The sequence below is a fragment of the Sciurus carolinensis genome, unplaced genomic scaffold (assembly GCF_902686445.1).
Source record: "Sciurus carolinensis unplaced genomic scaffold, mSciCar1.2, whole genome shotgun sequence".
Taxonomy (NCBI): domain Eukaryota; kingdom Metazoa; phylum Chordata; class Mammalia; order Rodentia; family Sciuridae; genus Sciurus; species Sciurus carolinensis.
The window spans coordinates 896058-914694 of record NW_025920117.1 but is presented as its reverse complement, the minus strand read 5'-3'; the positions used below and the strand labels follow the sequence as shown (position 1 = coordinate 914694).

The 18637-nt window shown below is 53.1% G+C and overlaps 1 pseudogene; it reads right to left on the bottom strand.

The window, feature by feature from the left end:
* The window catches only part of LOC124973594 (probable RNA-binding protein 19), a 141339-nt pseudogene that overhangs the window by 28607 nt on the left and 94095 nt on the right, over positions 1-18637 (bottom strand).

The following is an 18637-nucleotide window of genomic DNA, read 5'->3' as shown; positions in this document are numbered from 1 at the left end:
CGCCCACAGGGATTTGTCCTCACATACTGTGGCTTCTCAGGGGCTCTAAGCTCCGTGAGAACACAAGGGCCCTGCCACTGAGACTTTCTGCATGATGTTCACCCAGGTGCAGACACCTTCCTGGCTGGGCCTGCACTGGATGACCCCTCCCAGCAGGGACTGTGATGCAGCATGGTCTGGGGACTGTGGATCCTGCATGTGCCTGGAAAATACCCCAGAGCAAGCTCCGTACTCCAAAGAACAGTGGAAGGGTCCTGCAGGGACCTGCAGTGGGCACTGAGAGCCAGTGGCCTCCATGTCCCCCCCCGGGTTCTGAGCATTTCCACTCTGCAGACGCTTTTTTAAAGGTCACGTGTACATGCTGCTGTTTCACTGGCCATGTAATCTTTACTATTTAAAAATTAGAAGATTAAAGGATGAGAGGAAAACACAACAGAAATGGCATCCTAATACTCCTCCTGCCCCACGACTCCACCCAGGCCCTTTTTGGAGCTGCCTTCTGGCTATCTAGGGCTCCTGTTGACCAGGCGTCATGCTGGGCGTATCCAAGCATGTTCTCCTGCTGTCCCTAGCCATCAGGTGGTGGGGCTGTGGGCCCGTTTTGTGCACAGAAAAGCCGAGGTGTAGGCTGCCTAATGGATCCGCCGAAAGGTGCAGGTAGTGAGCCCCAACTCACAGCCAGACCTGGTGCTCTCCAAGGCCTGTGCTGGGGGTAGAGTCCAGCACCAGTGGAGGATCCAAGAGGTGTCAAAGGCCGAGCACTGTCCACCGAAGTGGAGTGCAGCCCTTGGCTGAAGAACGTCACATAAAGTGGGTTTTAAAAAGATTACACGTTTAAATCAGTGCCCTTCAACCCTCCCTGCAGGACACTAATGAACTTCCCTGGGACCCACTGGCCTGGGTGCTGTCCACTCAGCATGCATCCCTGCTGCAGACCCATCAGGGCCTTGGCCATGAGCAGCGTGGAGGTTCACCTGGGGATCAAGCAGACACAGTGTTCCTCAAACTCCTCTGGCCGCAGCCCCCTCGCCCAAACAAGAAAACCCATCAGCACCTCTCAGGGCACTGATGGGGAGACAGGGGAGGGAGGAGGAAGTAAGGTGGCTGCTGTGGCAGGCAGGCAGGGCACGCGGAGGTGACAGGCCTCAATCTCTAACCTGCCAGGCGCTGCACAGTGGGCACCTTTGGCAGGGAACCTGGTTCTGACAGGGAGGCGAGTCGCTGAAGTCCTGAAGCCCCATAGTCTGCAGGTGGCTGCACTTGCTGCCACGTCCCTGAGGCCCATTTTCAATCACCTGCGAAGTGGGAATCGTCACCTCACTGTGCATGGCCTCTGGTCCCTGGCACCTGTCAGAAGCCACGTTAGTGGGCACTTGTTACAAATGCCCTTGACCCCAGGAAGATGCCCTGGTACCGAGCAAGCAACACCTCCCAGGTCCTTCTGGTGAGAGCTGAGAAGGAGCAGCCTGGGCACATGAGACCCCTCCCAGTGGGTCCTGGGATCCCCAGCAAGGAGCAAGATAGATGGGGAACTCAGGGTAAAGGGACCAGCCTGATGAGGCAATTTCCAGGCTGCGTCAGAGGAACAGTTCTCTGTCTCACATGATTGTCTGACTAGTTTGCAAGACAATTAGAAGAAACTGTCCCCAGAAGGAACACCCTGGCCTGACCCGGGACTGAGCCAGGCCTGGGAACATCTCCCACTCCCTTCCTTTCCATGAGGCAGATGGAGAAACCCTCTGGCCGGGGGCGCACAAGCCAGTGGGTCCCACCTCTGTAGAGCAAGTTGATGAGACCCACAGAGATGCCCTGCCCACTGCTGCACATAGGGCTGATCCCATTACAAGAAAATAAAGTGGATAATTCAGGCTCATGTAATCGTCACGAGAGCGTGGCCAGGCAGAGGTGGACACTGAGACCCTCCTGAGCCAGACTCCTGAGCCAGGCCTGAGGTGGAGGGGTGTCCACTGCTGGGGCCAACCAGAGACTGGGTGCAGCCACCTGCTGTTGTGGGGGAGCTCACCCCATTTCCTCTGTCACTCCTTGGGGTCGTTGTCCATTGCCAATGTTTGGGAGGAGGAAGGACAAAAATCAAAAGAAAGGTGGAGAAAAAACCAACTCAGGAATTCATCTGCAGCATGCCTTGCCATTTGCTCTCCTCTCCACCGTGCCCTGGCCTCGCCAGGACAATTCCATGAATCACAAATATCCTGAGGTCACCAGCCATGGCGATGACTAGCTCTCCCATGCCCCGTCTTGCTCTGCCCATCTCCTGTCTCTGCTGTTCCTAGAAGGACCATGGAGGCTGAGCCTCTGGCCCCCAGGACTGTTCCACATCACCCCAAATCCAGAAACCTCCGACACCAATTAGACTATGCCTGGGGTTGCCAATATGTAGTGAGGTTCCCAGGAATGTGGAGCCACATGTGGGGTGACAGAGGAAATGGGGTGAGCTCCCCCACAACAGCAGGTGGCTGCACCCAGTCTCTGGTTGGCCCCAGCAGTGGACACCCCTCCACCTCAGGCCTGGCTCAGGAGGCTGGCTCAGGAGGGTCGCTCCGTCTTGAGGGGCTGGCGAGCTCTGCTGGGTTCCCATTCCTGCCCCTCACAATATGCACACAGAAAGGGCTCCATCCATCTCACATCTTTGGGGCCCATTTCAATGCTCAGAACCTGAATGAGGACCTCACCTCACTGTGGACGCCAAGCCACTCCACGTTGCCTTGCACTATATCCTGAACGAGGTGTGGCCGTCCTAACATCAACTAAGGGTGTGAATCTTCCAAGGACCTCCATCTTCCCGACGGCAGGTGGAGGAGTCCAGAGGATGGACAGGGGAAGGGACAGAAGTGCCATCTCAAAGGCCGAGAGTGCTCGGGTGTTGCAGGTTTTCTTTTCCTGGCACTGGGGTTTGTACCCAGGGGAGCTCCCCCACTGATCCGCACCCGTATCACTTTTGAGTTTTATTTAGAGACAGGGTCTCACTCAGTTGCTTAGGACCTCACTAAATTGTTGAGGCTGGCTTTGAACTTGCAATCCTCCTGCCTCAGCCTCCCTAGTCACTGGGGTCACAGGTGTGTACTGCAGGGACCTCAAGGGACACACATGGGCAGGCAGAGTCCTGGCAACTGGAGAGCAGAAAATTTCTCATGGGAGCACCAAGAAGCAGTCCTGTCAGTGACACCACGTTCGCTTCCTGATCAGGAGGAAGGCACCCTGGGGAGCCTGGGGAGCCCTGACAGGAGCAGGTGCCTGTGGAGACGCAGCCCTCTCTGCAGCAGCACCAAGTGATGCACCACAGCACTGACCGAGACAAGTCTGCAGGCGTCTTGAGAGCACCCAGGACAGGGACCCTCCAGGGGCTGCCGTGTGGCTCTGGAAACAACTAGTGGGTTCAGGAACCCACTAGAACTTGAGTCAGTACCACAGCGGGTGCTGGAACAGAAACCCGGAGAGCAGGTGTGAGGCAAGGCCAGTTTCACTGCCACCTCCTGCACTCTAGTCAGCACAGGTGTGGTCACCGCCTCCCCTGGGCCAGAGGAGCCCGTGAGGAAGGGAAGGGCACCCACATGGGGCCTGCAGGGAAGCCCGGAGCTGCCCGCCCAGGTGAAGGCCTGCTTACTCCTTCTTCACAAGCCTGGGCAGCAGGACATGAATTTTCAGATTGAAGAAGTCAAGTGCCCAGGAAAGGGATGATTGTAGATCCACATCAGTACACTGCACTGTGGAGTCCAGAACATGATAGAAAAGAAGCAAGGTCACATACAGAGGACCAGAGGACCAGAGCTTTCTCCACAGCAACCCAGGAAACTGGAGGACTTCACATCCTGGATGCAAGTGTTTCCTGTTGGACTTCTGTATCTATCCGAAGTAGCAAACAAAAATGAGGTAAAATCAGGATTATTTTCAGACATACCAGATTCTTCAAAAAATTTACCTCAAATGTATACCATATCAGAAAACTACTGCAGGGAGCCCTCCAAAAAAGGAAGGGGTGCATCAGGAAATAGGGAAAATGTGGCCCAGGAAATGAGAGAAAGGCAAAGAAATCCTCAGACCACAATGATGGGTGAGGCCAGGAGGCTCTCCAACCCCCAAAAGGTTCTGGAGAGATGCCTGGAGTTGACCTGTATTAGAGAGCATCAGAAAAGTAGAGAAGGGTCGGGCTGTAATTAATTGTAAGTACATAGAAAATGAAGGGATATGAGGACAGCTGTGAACTCTGGAGCCCTGGGCAGCAAAGGGAAAGCAGTCGTGGCATGGTGCACAAAGCCCGTGCACAACACCCACATAGGTCCAGCTGGTAGAAGGAGCTTCAGAGAGTCAGCACTGCCATGTCAGGAGGACATGGAGACCAAGAGCAAGCTGGTTCATGTCTTCATGAAGGCGTTCAGCAAGTCGGGGCTAAGGTAAGTATCCAAGAAGGAGCAATCTAGATACTTTTATTTAGACACATGGAGATAAATAGCTAAAGAATAAGAAGTTGAAAATGATCACATCTGAGGAGGGTAAATGGAAGCAAGGGAGGCAGGGAGCCCTGTACTTGGCATAAGTGCTGGAGGAGAGTGAATTCACACTTGAACTATATGCACACTAAATATTTTATAAGAATTGGAAGTATAGAATTAATTGGAGTTTACCAAGAAAGTGAGAGAGGGATGCCACTCAAGACAGCAAGAAGGAGCAATGTGGTGTGGACAGGGGTTTTTATGGGAGTGGGAGTGTGTGTGTGTGGAGGTGAGAAGAGGCAGTGAGGGATGGGACTGTGGGGCTGGACAGAGGCCCTCCAGAGGATCTTGGATTCTATTCTCAGGAATCTGGACCCTATCCACTAAGACTGGGAAAGTGATTGCACATGGAACCACAGTGCCATCTTAGTTACCAGGGCCGTCCTGCTGATAGTATGGTGCAGGCAATAAAGAGAAGAGGCAAGGTAGGTGGGAGGCTGAGGGGTTTAGTTCTGGGCAGAGAAGACAGTTGGAATAGATATGGGGAGGAGTATACACTGAACTTGATGCCCATCTTGATTGAGAATCTGGCTGGGTATGAAAATCACAACTGGAAATTGGGTAGAGAAAAAGAAAGAGAAAAGTCAGATGATCAGCTATATGAGGGCAGGGCTGCACCCCTCCTGTTCCAACTGCATCTCCTGCAGCTGCACAGGGGCCTTTCACAGAGGAGGAGCCAGGGAAAAAAGAAGGGCTTTGTTTCCTCCCTGTTCTCCACTCTCCAGGTGCCAGAGGGAGACATCCTGGTGCCCTTGGGGGCGAGCTTGTGAGGACAGCAGAGCATGAGATGGAAAGGACTTGGGTGTTGCCCATCAAGCCTGCCACAGTGCACCAGCTGCCCCTGGAAGAGCACCCACACCCAACCCAAGGAGGCTTCCCAGGAGAAACCATCCTTCCAATCAGAGCACTTTGCTCATGGGGCTTATGGACAAGGCTAGAACCTCAGTCCCCTTTCCTTCTCTGTCCACATGTCCCCAGAGGCGGCCAGCATGGTGGATCACCCACAGCACATCAGCTCCCACCCAATTCCAAGCACCTGAGTCCCTCTTCTTCAAGCAGGACATTCCTGTGCTGATGAGACAGCCCGCACATCTGTCTCTGGCCACACCCGCCCCCTGCACGCTCACAAGTCAGGGCCAGGTCCTGATCTCCTCTGCCCTTAAGGCCCAGGCTCCTTCCAGGGCCTGTCTGTCCTCAGCTCACCCACTGAGCTCCTCTCAATCTTTAGGGTGGGTCAGGCACAGCCTTGGCACAAAATGCAAATACATTTCTGGAAAAGGCCATCCTAAGAGAGGCCTTTCTATGCCAATGTGTGTGTTCAGACGCATCTTCAAACACACACAGATTTATTTACATTTTAATATCACAGAGCTGACTGAGCAGAACAAATCAATTGCTCTGTTAGGGCCTGAACTCCCAAGGCCTCCACTCCCTTGGCCTCCCAGGCCTGGTGTGGGAAGGCTTTCCCAGCTTCTGCTGAGCACCAGTGAGCCTCCACGCCCTTCGCCAGCTGATAGTCTAACCAATGATTCATGCGCTTGAGAGGCCTGAATGCTTCTGAGTGCAGAGGTGACTCCAAGGGCGATTGCACCAGACACTCTCCACACCAGGGCTGTGCATCCCTTGCCCTCAGCTGTGCATGGTGAAGGCAGCCTGTTGTGCTGTTTGCCCTGAGCTCCATAATCTCTGTCTTCTGCAAGAGGACTCCAGGATGGGATGTTGGTGGCCCCTTCTCAGTCACCTGGTGCCTGAGACACGTGCTACTGAGCTCCACATGCTTTCACAGGGCTGTGGAGGAGCTGGTGGGAGAGAAACCACTGGAAGTTCCAGTCGTCACTATACCATGGAGCACCAGTAGCTCAGGCCTCCATGGCATCGCCCCCGCTCAGAGTCTCCACACCTCTGCCAGTCAGGTGTCACTACAGAACAACCCACCCACAAACGAGCCACTTAGGGATTTAATATTTCACCAGGCTGGCTGGTGGGCCCCTGCTGCCCTGCCTGGACCCCCATGCAGCCCCTCTTCCAGTGTCTAGAAGCTGCTGCCTGATGCCGGATGTCAGCTGAGCTGCTTTGTCATTCTCCACGTGGTGCTCAGCCCCCAGCAGCCAGTTCAGTTTTGGAGCAGTGCCCTAGGGCCACACACCCAGGGCACAGAGGCAGTGATGTGGAGCCTCTCAGGGCACAGCCAGGAGCTGCAATGTCACAGCCTGAGATTCAATTGGTCAAAGGAGGCCAAGGTCAGCCAACATGTGGAGGCAGGACAGACCCTGCCTCTCAAAAGCAAGACCTGGCTTTATGAAGGGGCACACACCACAATGGAAGGCAGTCAGCCCTGGGGACAAATGTTGCTCTGTCACCTCTCTGATCTCTGATCGAATTCACACCTCCCTGAGGCCCAACCACACTCCAAGGGGAGAGTGGGTCTGTGACACAGAGGTGGAGGACCTTCCAGAGTGACTGGGAGCAACACAGAGGCCTCTTTCAGGAGCAGGGCCTCAGGAAGCCAGTGCGCTATGGGCATAAAGGACATTTGTCTTGGGCCAAGGATGTAGTGGTGCTGGGCTAGGGTCACACTGTGTGCATTTGCACAGGGAAGAGGAAACCTGTGGAGGGGACTGCAGACATGGGAGCGAGAAGGCAGCAAGGCGAGTGTGCTTCAGGAGCAGGGAGAGCCTGCCTGGGCCTCCATGTTCAGTGACTGACAGGCCCCATGGGGCCTGCTATTCCCACCACCAAGACACTGTGCTTTTGGAGGGTGGAGATCCAGCACAGGACATGGGGCACTCTCAGAGCTGCCAGGGACACAGGTTGGAGGGACTGCTGGCCATTCAGTGGTCAGACACCCTGTGGGCAGTGGAGAGGTCCCTGCCGAGCCCAGGGAGCTTCCCCTGCCCTCCAGCCCTTCTCTTCATGGAGGCCCATGGGCAGAGCTCTTCTTTCTCCACTGGCTGGAGTACCTTCTCTGATCCAGTCCTCTGGTTGCTCCGTCAGACACCACCGGAATGGCGCCTGAGCCCAGGTTTCCCTCTGGATCCCTCTAGCCATGCAAGGTGGATCCCCAGAGGGCACTGCAGTGTGGCATGTCAGGAAGGTCAGGCTCTGCCTGAGGGCCAGGTCCAGGGCTCAGGAGGGAGCGACTTCCTGCCGAGCAGGGCCCTGCCAAGCCTCATCCAGGACAGTTCATGCCTTCCTGCTCCCACTTCTGCTGGGCTGGCCTCAAGCCGCCATCTTTCACTCTCCCCAGGAAGTTGCCTCCTGTCTCTTCTCTCGGGCTGCAGCCTCTTCGTTTCCCTTTCATCTGCTGCACAGCAGCCCCAGCTGCCTCCTCCAAGAGGAGGATCTGACCATGGCCACTTGCCTTCCAGCCGTAATGGTTTCCCCCTCAAAAGACATGCAGCATGCATGAATGAGTGGACCCCAGGAAGCAACTGCCATGTGGCTTTGGGAGGTGTAAGTGACAGCACACCTGTGACGGTGGGGCCGTCCAGGTGTGGAGATGCCCCAGCACACCCTGTGGCAATGACTGCCATGTACTGTGCCTTTCCCTCCTCTGCTGGCCTCCACCTCAGGGAGCTCATCTCGGCTTGGCTTGTTGTAACCTGAGGCAAAGCTCGAGTGCTCAGGCTGAGTCTTGAGAAGCTGGGAGCAAGGGCCAGGGGGAGAGGCGGGCTGAGTAGAGGCTGCAGGGCCTGTCCAGGGAGGGCTGGTGGAGAGTGTGCAGGTGCAGCCAGGGACTGAGCCACGCCCTGGGGCCAGGGCAGAGCTGTGGACCACAGCTGCCCATGGCCAGGAGGCAGCTGGCCTGGGGCAGGTGGGCCAGCAGAGCACAGGAGCTCACAGTGGACTGGGAACAAACTCCCTTTGAAAAACAGGCTGCCTCTGAGGGTCAAGATGACCAGGCCCAGGACGGGACCTTGGATGAACAAGAGGCCTGCAGGGAACAGCTACATGGCCATAGAGACACCAAGGAGACCCAATGTGAGGTCAGAGCTGCCACTCCGCCCTGAGTCAGCAAGGCCACAATCGCTGTTGCTGTTTCCTCTGCTAAAACCAAGGGGCATTCCGGAGGAACATGTCCACCTTATTTCAGAGAGTTTATTTTCTCGTACAAGCTGAAAATTTCTGCCTGTAGAATAATTAGTAAAGGAGAAAATAACAGAAAAGCAGTTAGGCTGTGGCCCACAGGAGACGCCCCATCCGTGGGCGATGGGATCACTGTGAGAGCTGAGGAAGTAATGTGGGCTGGGAAGTGCCTGGTTCCTCCCGACCTTGGGGTCACTGCTGACCAAGCTGAGGAGCAAGCACTCAGGATGGACTGGCCCATGATGAATAACGATGGGGCTGGCATGCAGCAGAGCACTGAGGTCAGGAAGGCCGGCAGTGCCCCAGGAAGACCCTCAAGAGCCCTCTCCTGCCACCTGCCACCTGCTGCCCTGGGACCCTCTCAGAAGCAGGTTCTCCTGGTCTCTTACTGCACCCCTCCCAGGCTCCCTGACCCAATGGTGGACTGGCCAGCAGTAGAAGGTGGTGGGCAGAGCCCAGGCTCCAGTGGCTGAGTGGTTCCCACATCATTTTAGGAAAGAGAAGAGAGACAGATGGCTTTCCAATGTATCCAGGACTGTACTTAGAGAGCAGGCCAGCCTCATACCTGCCACAGATCCAGCCAGTTGGACACCTGCCAGGGACAGCGTGTAACACCCAGCCACAGACCCCATGGCAGGTGGCAAAGGCACTGCTGGATACCCTTCCTGACCAGGATCTACAGTGAGAGGAGAACCCAGCAGAGGTGGCGGAGCTACACAGCCACACAAAAAAGGGCCAGGTCTCATCAGGTGTGAAGAACAGGGTTCAGAGGAACAGAACCCTCTGTGGAAGGCTGAGGAAAACTGAAAGCATTTCGTTCTCGTCTTCAGTGAGAATGCACATTAGACTGGCTGCAGGGAACCAAGAGAAGGGACGGGGTAAAGAGGAAGCCTGCCAGAGGCACCTGGGTAAGGACTGGCAGGGTACCAGAAGATGGGACATGGAGAGTTCAGAGAAATCACAAAGCAAGCTGGGGACTGAGGTCTTCACGGAAGCAAGCAGAGCCCACTGGTAGTAGGAAAGCTCACTGCAGACCTGGGATCCTTTCCTGGGGCCCGCTGAAGGCCAGGGAAGTTCAGAGAGAATCTCTGTTAGACGCGTGAAGGGCAGAAAGTGCAGAGAGCTCCCATGGTGATCAGAAGCCCTGTGAGACTCACCCAGCATGGGGAGGCTCCATGGCAGGTGCTGGAGCATTCAGGGTAAACTGCATGTCAGCCAAAATGGAGGGTTCCCAGACTGTCACTGAGGCATAAGAACCAAACCCTGAGACGTTTGGACCCAGCTCTGAGGTGGTGAGTGTGGGTGCAGCATTTGGTTCAGGACCCTGTTCCAGACGCAAAGCACTCAGAAAGACAGTAAGGCCTTTCTAAAAAGGCACAAAGTGCCACCATGAACCCATGAGACCTGACTGGGGGACACAGCAGGGGCTCTCCTGGCATAGACGTGCAACTGTACATGCAGTTTCACCACTGATGGAAAAGCTTCCCTGACGCCGAGGAACCCCCACTGGTTCTTTACTGCTGTGAAGCTCCTGACCTCACTTGACACGTTCTAGAGCAATTCCAGTGAGGAAGTATGGTCCTCCCTGGTCTTGCACAGTGAGAGCTAGTCCTGATGTTGGCAGAGAACTCCAGCAGAGCTCAGATCTTAGAAACACCAAGTACGGCCACCAGAGAAACTAGACTTCAAATTTACACATTTCAAGTCCTAGAGTGAAAATACATATGCATTTAGAGATAGAGAAAGACCAGAAGAATGTCGAGGAGTACTAGTGAGCCATGGCTGGAAAGTCCAGTGGAGATGGACAGAAACCAAATATGTATTTAAAACTTTACCAGGGCTGGGTGCGATGGCACATGCCTGCAATCCCAGCAACGTGGGAGGCTGAGGCAAGAGGATTGCAAGTTCAGGGAGACCCTGCCTCAAAATCAAAGGGCCGGGGATGTGGCTCAGTGGTAGAGCACCCCCTGAGTTCAATCCTGATACCAAAACCACCAAACTTCACAAGGGACCTGGGTCCCAGATGGAGAATCAGTGGCCAGTGCTTCCCTAGCTTTGTGGGCACCTTGAGAAGAGCAAAGTTAGCATGTGACCCTTATTCCTGTCACCCATCCTCATCTGGAACCTGAGGAGTTGAAAAGAAAAGCCACGAGTATTGTTATTTTCAACAGGAAGGTTTTCTCCTCTGCCCCTCTCTCAAACAGCAAATCACAAAGAGCCAAGTACTGGTGTCAAGGTAGACAGTCAGCAGCAAAATAATACTATTATGAATATAATGAAGTGCTATACATCAGCAATAATTAAAAAGCTGTTGAGAATAACCACATGACATAAAAATAAAAGTCAATAAACATGATGAAAAATACCCTTATACAGCAATATGTTTACTGAGGAAAAAAACCGAAATAAAAGCACTTTCTATTCCTAGATGAACAATCTGACATATACTGTAAGGATGTCAGTTCACCCCAAATTGACTAGCAAACCAAATGAAATTCCCACACACACAAAAATCTTCCTGCATAGTTTTGTGAACTTCACTAATGTATATGAAGTGGGATGTGGAAGTTTACACTGGTTAAGGAAACAGGAAGGCTGATTCAGTGCCAGAGACAAGGCAGATTCAACGGAGCAGGCAAAGATAAAGCCAGACTTTGATGTCCTTTAGTGTAAGGCCACTTGCACCTTAAATCAGTGGAGACAGCCTGAACCAGAATAACTGCTCAACTGTAAACAGATAAATACATTGGACACGTAGAACACCACATATCTATACAGACTCCAGATGAATTACTACAACAGCAAAGTCATAAGAAACTAAGGAAAGAATATTTTATACATACATATCTGGTGTGGAGATGGATTTCTGTAAACATGATATCAACGTAGAAACACTAAAGAAAAATTTAATGGATTTGGCAACCTAAAATTTTCATACCATTTTCATGTTAAAAAATAGAGGAGCAAATGGTAAATTGGGGAAAACACTTAAAACATGCAGTATCCAAAAGCTGTTAATTTTCTCAATATGTAAATAATACTTGCAAATCAATAGAAAAAAGGTTATCTACATGTAAGAAAGGACTATGGATACAAATAGGCAATTCAGAAAAGACTAATAAGCAGCCTGTCACTATATGAGAACCGTTCAACCTCACCAGCTGCCAAGAGAACACAACCTAAACCAGGTGCCATTCTTTAAATGGTCACAAAAGAAAATTTTCCAAAACAAAACAAAGCACTCAGGTTGTCAGCTGTTGCTAGGAATGAAGCATTATTTCCATACCTCTGTGAAGAGTGTGTCCTTCTGTGTGAAATCTCAGAAGAGCTGATCTTCCATGTCTCAGGCGTGTCCTAGACCTTTACCTCCTTTGGATCAGCAATTCTAACTCCTGACTTTTCTCCTGAGGAAACAATCAAACAGACACACTCTTAAGATTTGGACCACTAAGAATGTGAATTGTAAGTTTTAATATCAAACCTGGGGAAAACAATGGAGTGGTTTTAAGTGAATCAATTTAAAAGTAGTGACTACATTTACATAAAGGGTCTCTGTATAAATCCAAAGTCCCTGTAGTAAAGCATCTAATGACATGGGGACATGCTCATGGCATAATGCTAAGTGAAAAAGGCAGGGCTCAAATTCACAGATGTTGTGATCTCCATGTAATCTTGTAAAAATTAACTTTGTCTTAGAGCCACCCAGCACTTCCTCTTCCAAGTAAATAAGTCATGACTAACATAGTCTGAACAAAGAACATAACAGAGGCTACACAGAAGCATCCAGACAAGGGACAGTCTGAGAGGTGCCTCAGTTTGAGAGCCAAGTGCAGAGGAAGCTTTCCCCTCCCAGCTGACCTTGCAGGCATGGTGCTGGGCACCTGGGCCTCCACCTGTCTGTTCACCTGTATCTGCTAAAACTCACTCCTCAGAATGAGGACTGAGATCCTACCTAGCAAAGCAGCCCACAGAGGGTGGTCACCAAGTGTCAGGTGGGATGTGCTTTGAGGATGGCTGAATAGTGTTAAGATGCATAGGCACAGAGGGGGAGACCACACAGAGGGGAGGTGTCAGGGCAGTGGGGCCACAGGAGTCCTAGGGTCTGTGGGCCAGCAGGAGCTTCAGGGAGGGGCGGAGCACCTGCCATAGATTGCTGGGCCCCTTCACTGATCCAGCTGGAGCCCAAGGCAGTGCCCAGATGGCTTCTGCTGAGCTGAGGCTGAGATCCTGCACTGAGTCCCCTGGCATATCCCAGGGTGGGTGAACACAGTCTCTCCACCTTCTCTGGTAGAGAGTTCACATGCTCACAGGTAGGAGTGACCCTGTGGCTATTGCTCCCCAGAAGTAAGGTCAGTGCTGATTTCTCCGGCACCACCAGGATCTGGCAGTGCACTTCCCCGGGCCATCACTGTGCGTATGTCATTTCTGATATCAGCACAAACTCAGCATTTTCTGGAGGCCCAGCCTCTTCTTTTGCCCATGCAGAGTGTGTAGCTCACAACTCTGGGGGACAGAGACACCAACCGTGGCGGGGCTCAGAGCAGGTGCTCCCTGAGGTCCCTGGCAACACTGGCTCCCAGCACCAGTGTCAGGCACGCTCTGTGCATCCCTGAACATCAGTTCTGTGGCTCTGTGTTCTTGGCAGGGCTCATCTTCTCTGGGCAGGAGGGCTGGCCGACCCTTCTCCACCAGCCCATCTGAGCTCCCATTTCCCACCTGGCCCCATCTGGGGCCAGATCAGGCCTGCCACAGGTCCAGGTCCTGGCAGGGGCTGGGGTCCAGCAGAGAGGGGAGCACCCCTGCCAAGGGCAGCCAGCAGTCACTAAGGATTGTCCAGGGACAGCACCAGGGATCGGCCTTGGACTGCTTCATGCCTCCATCAACTGAGGCCCTCCGGACATGGCCCCAAGACCGCAGCACCCCTAGTGTACTTCTGTGGGCTTGGTTCCCTGGCCCTGTGCTCCAGGGGAGCACCTGGACAGCATGCCCAGTGAGGGACAGAGCAGGGTGGGACTGGGACACATTGGACATTTTCAGATGACCACCCAGGTCCCCTGGTCACTCTCCCTCCCACTCCCACCTGACACCCACCATCCGCTTTCTTTGGTTTGCTTCCTGCCTTCTCTAAAGCTCTATAAAGACCTTGCATCACCACATGGGAAAATGCTTCCTGCAAGTGGATTAAACATGAGTGACTCTGGGAGCCAGGTGCCTGTGCCCTGTACAGGTGTGGCCTCTCCTCTTCCCACTGTCTGCCTCCCATGGTCCATCAGTGGGCACCATGTCCAGAAAGTGGCTTGCAACCTCAAATCTTCTCCCTGTAAGGAGACAGCTGCTTCTTGCAAATTGAGTGGGTTGTTGTGGATGAGGGCTCAAAGTCGAGTCCAGGCTGGGGATACACATGGGCCAAGAGCAGCCACATCCAGCCAGAGTCCAGCAGGGATCCCTGAGCCGGGTGAGAAGGAAGCCCAGAAAGTCTGCTGTTGCTCCACACAGAGCAGAGCCTCTGCAGGGTGGCACATCCAGGTCCTTGGAGCTGAAACTGCAGGCCTCTCTTGTGAAACTCTTTCAAGGACTATTTTATGTGAATACTTTATTCTTTCTTCTTGCAGGGGAATCTATATTACATAAGCTTGAGTCCTCCACATACACCTCACTCCACTCTGACTATACAATTCTAGCAACAGTTACACAAACACAGATCCAGGCCCAGGCAACACCGTGAGGCCTGCCTGGTATAGACATCCTTTCCTCACTGGCTCTACACAGTCTGTGTTTTCCAAGTTGCAGGAGTGGGAGGGTGCAGCTCAATCCAGTGCCTTGAAGTGCACTTTGGTTTCTATGATACTCAGTCAGCAAGGCACATTACTCCTAGGGCACAGAGAATTGCAGCTGGTCCTAGTGCTGACAGGCACTCACTGTGATGCTTCTCTACCCTCCTCTTCCTCAGAAGGAACGTGGGTGTCGGCCAGGCTCTCTCCCCTTCTGGTGGCTAAAGTTTCCCTCCCCATCCTGCAGCATGAGATGAAAGTGAGTGTGATGGCCACTCAGCTCAGGAGTTCCAAGGCAAAAGGTCCTGGAAACAGGTCAGCCTCCACAGCCAGCAGGGAACCCTGGTCAACCTGCGCCTTGCTCACAGAGAGTGAGCTCACAGAGGCCTTGCTCACAGAGGCGGTGCTCACAGAGGCCTTGCTCACAGTGGCTGGGCTCACATAGACCAAGCTCATAGGGGCTGGGCTCACAGAGGACAAGCTCACAGGGGCTGGGTTCATGCAGGCCATGCTCCCAAACACCTTGCTCACGTAGGTGGTGCTCACACAGGCCGAGATCACAGAGGTGGTACTTACAGATTATGAGCTCACAGAGGCCTTGCTCACAGAGGTGGTGCTCACAGAGTATGAGCTCACAGAGGTCATGATCACAAAGGCCATGCTCACAGAGGCCTTGCTCACAGAGGCTGAGCTCACAGAGGCTGGGCTCACAGAGGCAGATCTCACAGGGGCTGTGCTCACAGAGGCCATGGTCACAAAGGCCATGCTCACAGAGGCCTTGCTCACAGAGGCTGAGCTCACAGAGGCTGGGCTCACAGAGGCAGATCTCACAGGGGCTGTGCTCACAGAGGCCATGGTCACAAAGGCCATGCTCACAGAGGCTGAGGTTACAGAGGGCTTTCTCAAACAGGCCAGCCACACAGGCATTGCTCATAAAGTTTGATTGCACATAGGCTAGACTCACAGAGACCTTTCTCACAGAGACCTTGGTCACAGAGGTCTTGCTCACAGAGTCCAAGCTCACAGAGGCTGTTCTCACAGAGACCTAGCACACAGATGGCTTGCTCATAGAGACAGGGCTCACAGATGCCAAGCTCACAAGGGCCGTGCTCACATAGACCATGCTCAGAGAAGTAGTTCTCACAGAGGTCATGCTCACAGAGGCCTTACTCACAGAGACCCTGCTCACAGAAGCCTTCCTCACAGTGGACATGCTCACAGAGGAATTTTTCACAGACACCTTGCTCAAAGAGGCTACACTCACAGATGCGGTTCTCACAGAGACCATGCACACAGAGGTCTTGTTCATAAAGGCCTTGCTCACAGAGTCCTTGCTCACAGTGGCTGTGTGCATAGAGGCTGTTCTCACGGAAGTTGAGCTTACAGAGGCCTTGATCACAAAGGCCGTTCTCACGGAGGCCTTTGTCACAGACACCCTGCTCATGGAGGATTTGTTCACAGAGACCTTCCTCACAGAGAGCTTGCTCATAGAAACCGTACAGAGACATTGCTTGCACAGGCCTTCCTCACAGAGTCCGAGCTCATGGAGGCCGTAATCACAGAGGACAAACTCACAGAGGCCATTCTCACATGGGCCATGCTCACAGAGGCTGTACTCACAGAGGAAGTGCACACAGAGACCTTCCTCACCAAGTCTTTAATCACAGTGGCCATGCGCATAGAGGAAGTTCCCACAGTGTGTGTGGTCACAGAGACCTTCCTCAGAGAGGGCTTCATTACAGAGTCCGTGTTCAAAGAGGCCTTGCTCAGAGAGGCTGTGCTCACAGAGGCCTTCCTCCCAGAGGGCTGGCTCACAGAGATCATGCTCACAGTGGCTGTGTTTAAAGAGACCTAGCTCACAGAGGCCTAGGAACAGAGGGCTTGCTCACAGAGGACGGGATCACAGAGAACTTGCTCACTGAGTCGGAGCTCACAGAGGCCTTGCTCACACAGGCCCTGCTCATAGAGTCTGTGTTTACAGAGGCCGTTCTCACAAAGTACGTGCCCACATAGGTGATGCTCCCAGAGGCCGAGCTCAAAGAGGCCGTACGCAAAAAGGCCATGTTTATAGTGGCAGTGCTCACAGAGGCTGTGTTCACAGAGGTCTTGCTCACAGATGCCGAGCTCAGAGAGGCTGTGCTCACCAAGCCGGAGTTCAGAGAGGATGAGCTCACAGAGGCCTTGTCCAAAGAAGCCTTGTCTCATGAAGAGCTCTGGAAGGACAAGCAGACAGATTCCATGCTCAAAGAGGACTTGCTCACAGATGCCATGCTCACAGAGGCTGTGCTCACAGACACCTTGCTCAGAGGCCATGCTCAGAGAGGCATTGGTCACAGAGGCTATGCTCTCAGAGGCATAGCTCACAGAGGATTAGCTCAAAGAGGACTTGCTCACATAGATCTTGCTAACATAGGCCATACTCGCAGAGGCCATGCTCACAGAGGCCATGCTCATAGAGGCCAAGTACACAGAGAATGTGATCACAGAGCACTTTGTCACAGAGGCCATGCTCACAGAGGCCAGGCTCACTGAGAATGAGATCGCAGAAGTCTTGTTGATCGAGGTCTTCCTCACAGATGCCTTGATCACATAGTCCATACTCACAGAATCAGATCTCACAAAGGCTGTGCTCTCAGAGGCCTAGCTCACAGAGGTCTACCTCACAGAGTCCTTGCTCACATAGGTCTTGCTAATATAGGCTATGGTCACAGAGGCCATGATCACAGAGCCCTTGCTCACAGAGTCCATACTCACAATGTCAGAGCTCACAGAGGCTGTATTCAGACTCCAAACTCACAGAGGCTGTGCTCACAGAGGCCGTGCTCTCAGAGGCCTAATTCACAGATCACTAGGTCACAGAGGCCTTGCTCACTTAGGCCTTGACACATAGGCCTTGCTCACAGATGCCTTACTCACAGAGGCCCTGCTCACAGAGGCCAAGCTCACAGAGGCCATGTTCATAGAGGCCATATTCACAGAGACCTTGCTCACGGAGGCCAAGCTCACAGAGGCTGAACTCAGAGAAGAAGAGCTCACAAATGCCTTGATCATCAAGGTCTTGCCTGAGGCCAATTTCAGAAAAGACCAGCTCAGAGATTCCATGCTCACGGAGACCTTGCTCACAGAGCCCTGCTCACAGAGGCCAAGCTGAGAGATTCTGTGCTCACAGAGGCTGAGCTCACAGAGACCTTGCTCACAAAGGGCTTACTCACAGAGGCCATGCTCACAGAGGCCAGGTTCACAGAGGAAAAGATCACGGAGGGCCATATCACAGACCCCATGCTCACAGATGCCAAGCTCACAGAGGATGAGATCTCAGAGGCCTTGGTGATAGAGGCCTTGCTCAGAGAGACCGTCCTCACAGAGACCAGGTTCACATAGACTGAGCTCAGAGAGGACTACTTCACAGATGTCTTTCTCACGTAGACCTTGCTCACATAGGCCTAGCTCACACAGGCCTTGCTCACAGAGGCTGTGATCACAGAGGTCATTTTCACAGATTCCAAGCTCACAGAAGCCATGATCACAGGGCATAGCTCACAGAGGCCGTGCTCACAAAATTTTTCCTCACAGAGGTCTTGCCCATAGAGGCATGGTCACAGAGATCTTGTCCACAGAGGGCTTACTCACAGATGCCATGCTCAGACACACCATGCTCAGAGAGGCCGAGTTTACAGAGGATGAGATCACAGAGGGCTTTGTCACAGAAGACATGATCACAGAGGCCAAGTTCACAGAGGGCTTTGTCACAGAGGCCATGCTCACAGAGGCCAAGCTCACAGAGGATAAGATCACAGAGGCCTTGCTGATGGAGGCCTTGCTCACATAGGTCTTGCTCACAGAGACCTTGCTAACAGAGACCTTGCTCACAGAGGCCTTGCTCACAGACAATGTGCTTACAGAAGTCTTCCTCATAGATGTCAGAGACCGTGCTAACAGATGCCGTGTTCACAGAGACCGAGCTCAGAGAGGACAAGTTCACACGTGCCTTGCTCACTTAGGCCTTGCTCACGGAGGCCCTGCTCACAGAGGCTTACTCACAGAGGGCTTACTCCAGAGGTCATGCTCACAGAGGCCGAGTTCACAAGGCATGAGATCTCAGAGGCCTTGCTTATAGAGGCCTTGCTCATAGAGGCATTGTCTCAGTCCGAAAACAGAAATGATGAACTTACAGATTCTATGCTCACAGAGACCTTGCTCACAGAGGACTTGCTCACAGATGCTTTGCTCACAGAGGCCTTGCTCACAAATGCCATGCTCACAGAGGCTGTG